The sequence below is a fragment of the Tribolium castaneum genome, unplaced genomic scaffold (genome assembly GCF_031307605.1).
Source record: "Tribolium castaneum strain GA2 unplaced genomic scaffold, icTriCast1.1 ptg000044l, whole genome shotgun sequence".
NCBI lineage: Eukaryota > Metazoa > Arthropoda > Insecta > Coleoptera > Tenebrionidae > Tribolium > Tribolium castaneum.
The window spans coordinates 92,501-100,000 of record NW_026986642.1 but is presented as its reverse complement, the minus strand read 5'-3'; the positions used below and the strand labels follow the sequence as shown (position 1 = coordinate 100,000).

Below are 7,500 nucleotides of genomic sequence, written 5' to 3'. Positions count from 1 at the left end.
CGCTAACTGTGTAGCGGCTCGGCGCCATATGCATACCTTCGAGCGAGTCGACCGGGAAACACCGCGGGTTCGTCCGAAACGGCGAACCGTTCGAACGGGCTCCACCGCGGGCCTTAGATCGACACCCAAAGGATCGCGACGTCCTACTGGGGGAGAAGTGCACGCGTTCGACTTCGGTTCGCATAAACAAAAGGCGCGAACGACGCGTACGCCGTTCGTCGCACGATCATTTAGCGCCGCTATCGAGTCACGCTGAATCTCCCCTTTCGACCTTTCGGGTTTCTCAGGTTTACCCCTGAACGGTTTCACGTACTATTGAACTCTCTCTTCAAAGTTCTTTTCAACTTTCCCTCACGGTACTTGTTCGCTATCGGTCTCGTGGTCATATTTAGCCTTAGATGGAGTTTACCACCCACTTAGGGCTGCACTCTCAAGCAACCCGACTCTGAGGAGAGATCCTCCCGTTATCGGCAACGGTCACTACGGGCCTGGCACCCTCTATGGGCTGTGGCCCCGTTCAAGATGGACTTGGACGCGTCGCACAATCTCGGGATGACGGATCCTCCCTAACACCACATTTCCCGGCGTCCGGTTTCGGCCGCGGGATTCGGTGCTGGGCTTTTTCCTGTTCGCTCGCCGCTACTAAGGAAATCCTAGTTAGTTTCTTTTCCTCCGCTTAATAATATGCTTAAATTCAGCGGGTAGTCTCACCTGCTCTGAGGTCGCAAATATAAATTTGCCTTTATTTTGTCAGACGATAATTACACGTATTCCGTTTATATGGCTGCCTCCAAACAATTTCAAACATCGATCTGACGTCGTTGCGAGAATGTTGTTGTTGTTAATTATAGTGCATAAAATATGCATATAAACAACTTTAACGTCTCGGACACGACGATCGCTTCGTTCGAAATTTAAGCGTTGTGGCTGCTTTTTAATATCGGACGTGCTACGTCTAAACCAACTTTCACCAACAAACTAATAAGAATGTCAGCCGCTATTGCGTTTTAGGATGCCGCGTTATTTTTTATATTGTTTTTATTGTTGTCTACGTTGCATAATATTTTATTATGACAACCGACAATCAATTAACAATTATAGTAACGCGTCATATTTGCACCCAACACGCTCCGACGTAATTGTCTACACAACATTGTGCGCTGTGTTTAAGACAAAAACCGAGCAGTCTTTGAAATTGACACGACCCTCAGCCAGGAGTGGTCCGGGAACAGTATATCCGAGGACCGCAATGTGCGTTCGAAATGTCGATGTTCATGTGTCCTGCAGTTCACAAGTTGACGCGCAATTAGCTGCGTTCTTCATCGACCCACGAGCCAAGTGATCCACCGTTCAGGGTAATCTTTTCAAACAAATTTAAAATATTATTACATAACGCACCGTTCCACATCGAAATCGTTTCATCATCACACAACAACAAAAATAACTACTTAAGGTTATTACAATTGTGATGTATATGTGAGAAACGGACCAATCGAAAGAAACGTTCGGCGTTATATTTTATAATATTTTATTTAATTAAAGTGGCATTTGTATCTACTTATCGAAAAGAGTATGCAGTTATAGTTTAAGTTTACATAAAGAATAACCCGATGATATTAACGTTTTATAAATACGTATATATATCTATTAGGTTTTTTTTCTCTATCAACTTTGTCTATAAAACTCTGCTCCTTTTGCGATAAGCATTATGTATATTTATTAAATAGAAAATATGTCGAAAAACCAGACGTTTTCTTCAAACAAACGCCACAGCTACAAACTTAATCACAACAATATTTACCAAACAATACAATTGTAGGGTGTTTTGTGTGATACGTCGTTTGGTGGGCATTCTAAGAACGTCCGTCGACATAAAAACGAATCAAAAGAAAAGCACAGGCAGTGCAAAACGTTCCTTCGTCAGTCGGGCGTATATCATTTAAAACCCACAGAATCTAAAAAAGTTAATAAATAAACTTTTTTATTTAGATTCCTACGGTTCGTCGCGTCGTTAAAGTAAATTATTACTTCGACGCATGCGGAACCCAGGTACCCGAAAACCGTAAGCCTAAGCGTTTTTTTCCAAACATCACTCTCTATCGATAAAGTAAATTGATTTTATGTATTTATAAATGTGCGTTTGTATGTATAGTAGTATAGTAGTAGTATATTTTGTTATTGGTTGTTTCGAGCTTTTTATTGTTATAAAACGTTTTTGTAGTCTTGTACATAAAGTACAGACGAATAGACAGCCCCTATTATTATTTATTAATAAACTCCAACCATTTACAAATTAAATTACAACTACAACATCTCTTTTACACATTAATTATACACCATCTTTATTTTCTTTTTTCCGAAGCGAATACGATGAAGAAAATACGCAAAGACTGGCTTACAAAATCGTAAGCCTAAGCGTTTATTTTTCAAACATCACTCACCATCGGTAAAGTAAAATGATGGTATGTATAAATGTGTGTTTGTATGTACAGTAGCGTAATAATTTTGTTGTTGGTTGTTTCGAGTTTATTTATTATTATGGTTTGTATGTATAAAGTTTTATTCGTGTACATAAAGTACGATCGTATTGGCAGACACCATTATTATTCATTCTTGTTTGTTATTATAAATAACTCCAACCATATACAAATACTACAACAACAACAACAACATCTCTTGCACATTAATTATACACCACCACTGTATTAGTACTTTTTTTCGAAGCGAATACGATGATGGAAATACGCTAAGACCGGCACTGCGAAAGCAATAATAAAACGTTAGCACATAACCATCTTTCGACAATATTGATTCGTGTTAATGTTCAAAAAAATTCTTCGAAAACGTCGTTTACGGCACGTTTACAATCGATTTATAAAATAAATCGAAAAACGTAACAACAGATCCGCTTAATGCAAGACGACCCGTTGTTGCTTTTCCGTTCGACGCATAATGAAGAATTTTGTATGAGAATTGATCATCATACGAATAGTGTATGTATGTGTGTGTTTTTTGTTGATCAGCACAGACAAAATGTGTGTATGTGTGACAACTAAACAACAACATTTACACGTTAATGATCCTTCCGCAGGTTCACCTACGGAAACCTTGTTACGACTTTTACTTCCTCTAAATGATCAAGTTTGGTCATCTTCCCAGCAACATCGGCAACGTCGAAACGCCACCGCGCACCGGTCCGAAGACCTCACTAAATCATTCAATCGGTAGTAGCGACGGGCGGTGTGTACAAAGGGCAGGGACGTAATCAACGCGAGCTTATGACTCGCGCTTACTGGGAATTCCTCGTTCATGGGGAACAATTGCAAGCCCCAATCCCTAGCACGAAGGAGGTTCAGCGGGTTACCCGGACCGCTCGGTCAGGGAGGACACGCTGATTCCTTCAGTGTAGCGCGCGTGCGGCCCAGAACATCTAAGGGCATCACAGACCTGTTATTGCTCAATCTCGTGCGGCTAGAAGCCGCCTGTCCCTCTAAGAAGAATTGTTTGTACGCCGACAGTAAAAACCGCACATAGAGACCGGGCGAACCCGGCTCCAGCGGGTATTTGGGATGTCGAAATACGCCTATTTAGCAGGCTAGAGTCTCGTTCGTTATCGGAATTAACCAGACAAATCGCTCCACCAACTAAGAACGGCCATGCACCACCACCCACCGAATCAAGAAAGAGCTCTCAATCTGTCAATCCTTCCGGTGTCCGGGCCTGGTGAGGTTTCCCGTGTTGAGTCAAATTAAGCCGCAGGCTCCACTCCTGGTGGTGCCCTTCCGTCAATTCCTTTAAGTTTCAGCTTTGCAACCATACTTCCCCCGGAACCCAAAAGCTTTGGTTTCCCGGAAGCTGCCCGCCGAGTCATCGGAGGAACGTCGGCGGATCGCTAGCTGGCATCGTTTATGGTTAGAACTAGGGCGGTATCTGATCGCCTTCGAACCTCTAACTTTCGTTCTTGATCAATGAAAGCGTTTTTGGCAAATGCTTTCGCTTCTGTCCGTCTTGCGACGATCCAAGAATTTCACCTCTAACGTCGCAATACGAATGCCCCCATCCGTTCCTATTAATCATTACCTCGGGGTTCCGAAAACCAACAAAATAGAACCGAGGTCCTATTCCATTATTCCATGCACACAGTATTCAGGCGAAGTTTTAGCCTGCTTTAAGCACTCTAATTTGTTCAAAGTAAACGTGCCGGCCCACCTCGACACTCAATGAAGAGCACCGCGGCGGGATTGAGTTGGGCCGCCCTCTCGAGCTAAGCCCACCGGCAGGACGTCCCGCGAAACGCCAGTTAACACCGCGAACGATGAACCGGCGGCGCGGGACACAAATTCGACTACGAGCTTTTTAACCGCAACAACTTTAATATACGCTATTGGAGCTGGAATTACCGCGGCTGCTGGCACCAGACTTGCCCTCCAATTGATCCTCGTTAAAGGGTTTAGAGTGTACTCATTCCGATTACGGGGCCTCGGATGAGTCCCGTATCGTTATTTTTCGTCACTACCTCCCCGTGCCGGGAGTGGGTAATTTGCGCGCCTGCTGCCTTCCTTGGATGTGGTAGCCGTTTCTCAGGCTCCCTCTCCGGAATCGAACCCTGATTCCCCGTTACCCGTTACAACCATGGTAGGCGCAGAACCTACCATCGACAGTTGATAAGGCAGACATTTGAAAGATGCGTCGCCGGTGCGAGACCGTGCGATCAGCGTAAAGTTATTCAGATTCACCAAGTTGTACGATGACGGCGAAACCGCCACCGATTGGTTTTGATCTAATAAAAGCGCTCCTTCCGTCTCCGGTCGGAGCTCTGTTTGCATGTATTAGCTCTAGAATTACCACAGTTATCCAAGTAAATGTGGGTACGATCTAAGGAACCATAACTGATTTAATGAGCCTTTCGCGGTTTCACCTTAATTTGGCTTGTACTGAGACATGCATGGCTTAATCTTTGAGACAAGCATATGACTACTGGCAGGATCAACCAGGGAACTGTGTTTTTGTGTTTTTTGAGACAGACGAGAGAATAAAATACTCATCATCATCGTTTATAAAGATGAAGAATATGCGCGTTTGTGCGAAACAATCTAACATATAAGAAAGTAACGCCACGCTATTTCTTCTTTTCTTCGTACGATATAGTCGTTAAACACCACAACACATATATCGGTCAATAAAGGCATAATAATAATATTTATAATATTATTTTTTACCTTTGCCGATTTATAAGTTCAAACATTCTCTTCACTCTTCGCAAGATTGAATGCGACGTGAATTTATGAAATTCTTTCGAATCCATAAACGTTACGAATATTATATAAATATTCTCGCTCGGATATTAGAGAGTTGACGCATTTATTATTTTTGTTTGTTTAAATCACAAACATTTGTTAGTTCAACAAAGTTTGATTGCATAAGGACCGCCAACGTAAGAGAATACGTTTTGCCGCATCCGCAATCTCGCTGTGGGGAACTGGGCGAGCCACAAAATCACAAAATAAAGCAATCTCGCAAGCAAAGCCCTATTCGAATTCGATAGCGGAAATGTGCGATAAACGTCGATAAATTGGAAGCAAATGCAGAACGTATACATAATCGGTCGTTTTGTCGTCGTCATTTATGATAAACTTCGACTAAACCGTTACACCGTTCATATCGCCTCACTCAACGCATCGACACACACCACTACCATACATATACCAGCGCGACACCGATCGAGGCAGCCGCTCGGTATTGGATATGCGCACCGCTCCACTGACATAGCTCCACAGGCGACGTCTACCGAAGCGCACAGCTCTATAACTATAAGGCATACACACAAAGGGGAGAAAATATTTTAAATATTGATAATATTAAAAAGTCATATTTTATATTTAAACCATTATAAAATTTAATTATAAAAACGTTTGTTTAAAAAAAAATTATTAATTAATAAAAACAAAATTATTCTAAGCGCCGTACTTCGTAAACGTCGTACTTCGTTCGTCGTATGTGCAAAGTCAAATGAATGCTGTAGTTAGTCGCAGTTGGAACGTCTGAATGTCGTACAACCTAACAATAATTTTGAGTGCCCTAATGTGTAGACGTCGTACTTCGCGAACGTCGCACTTCGTAAACGACGTACTTCGTGAACGTCGCACTTCGTGAACGTCGCACTTCGTAAACGACGTACTTCGTGAACGTCGCACTTCGTAAACGACGTACTTCGTGAACGTCGTACTTCGCAAAGGTTATGCAATATTCATACACATTTGGTGTATTGCAAGTTGCATTTTAATAAATATTATGCATTTTTATGTTTTAATTTAATATCTAGGCCAAAATACTAAGTTTATTTAATTGTTAAATGTGTACGTTTATTTACAGATACGTAATTTACATAAAAATTTGTTTTTTTTTATTATATGCAAACTACAAATAAAATATTTAATATTTTTGAACGTTGTACTTCGTGTAAGTTATGCAATATTGATACAAATTTAGTGTATTGCGGGTCGCAATAATATTAATTTATACTTGAACGTAGTACTTCGTGAAGGTTATGCAACATCAGTACATATTAAGTGTATTGCAGGTTGCATTATTATTAATTTATGTTTTCTCACTTTTTACCTTAATATAAAAATAATGTAATATTTTTGGACGTCGTACTTCGTAAAAGTTATGCAATATTGATGCACATCTGTTGTGCTGCGGGTTGCATTTTATAAATTTAATGTATTTTTATGATTTACTTTAATGTCTAGGCAAAAAAACAATTTTGATTAGTTGCTAAATGTTTACATTTATTTAGAGATACGTAATTTGCAAAAAAATTTGCTGTTTTTTTTATTATATACCACAGAAATAAAATTCTTTAATATTCTTGAACGTCGTACTTCGTGTAGGTTATGCAATATTAATACAAATTTAGTGTATTGCGGGTCGCAATAATATTAATTTATATTTAAACGTAGTACTTCGTGAAGGTTATGCAACATCAGTACATATTCAGTGTATTGCAGGTTGCACTATTATTAATTTATGTCTTCTCACTTTTTGCCTCAATATAAAAAAAATTTAATATTTTTGGACGTCGTACTTCGTAAAGGTTATGCAATATTAATGCACATCTAGTGTGCTGCGGGTTGCATTCTATAAATTTAATATATTTTTATGTTTTACTTTAATATCTAAGCAAAAAAACAATTTTGATTAGTTGCTAAATGTTTACATTTATTTACAGATACGTAATTTGCAAAAAAATTTGCTGGTTTTTTATTATATACCACAGAAATAAAATTCTTTAATATTTTTGAACGTTGTACTTCGTAAAAGTTATGCAATTTTGATACACAATTAATGTATTGTGGGTTGCATTATTATTATTTAATGTTTACGTTTTACTTCATTACTTTGTGAACGTCGTACTTCGTTTGTACTATGAACGCTGCATTTCGTCGCAGTCGGAAGCAACTGCAAATAATCGTCTTACAAGAAAATCGTGATTTTGAG

General features: G+C 39.9%; 3 non-coding genes across 3 annotated transcripts in view; all 3 read right to left on the bottom strand.

The window, feature by feature from the left end:
* LOC135267498 (large subunit ribosomal RNA) overlaps window positions 1–725 on the bottom strand; it is a 4,116-nt gene extending 3,391 nt beyond the window's left edge. Inside the window, exon 1 of the ribosomal RNA XR_010335918.1 lies at window positions 1–725. This exon is cut by the window's left edge and continues 3,391 nt beyond it. This is a non-coding gene — a ribosomal RNA (large subunit ribosomal RNA).
* A 476-nt stretch (window positions 726–1,201) lies between these two features.
* On the bottom strand, window positions 1,202–1,358 carry LOC135267502 (5.8S ribosomal RNA). Its single transcript, XR_010335921.1, has one exon. It is a non-coding gene; the product is annotated as a 5.8S ribosomal RNA (ribosomal RNA).
* A 1,716-nt stretch (window positions 1,359–3,074) lies between these two features.
* On the bottom strand, window positions 3,075–4,997 carry LOC135267490 (small subunit ribosomal RNA). Its single transcript, XR_010335910.1, has one exon. It is a non-coding gene; the product is annotated as a small subunit ribosomal RNA (ribosomal RNA).
* Between the last annotated feature and the right edge of the window lie 2,503 nt (window positions 4,998–7,500).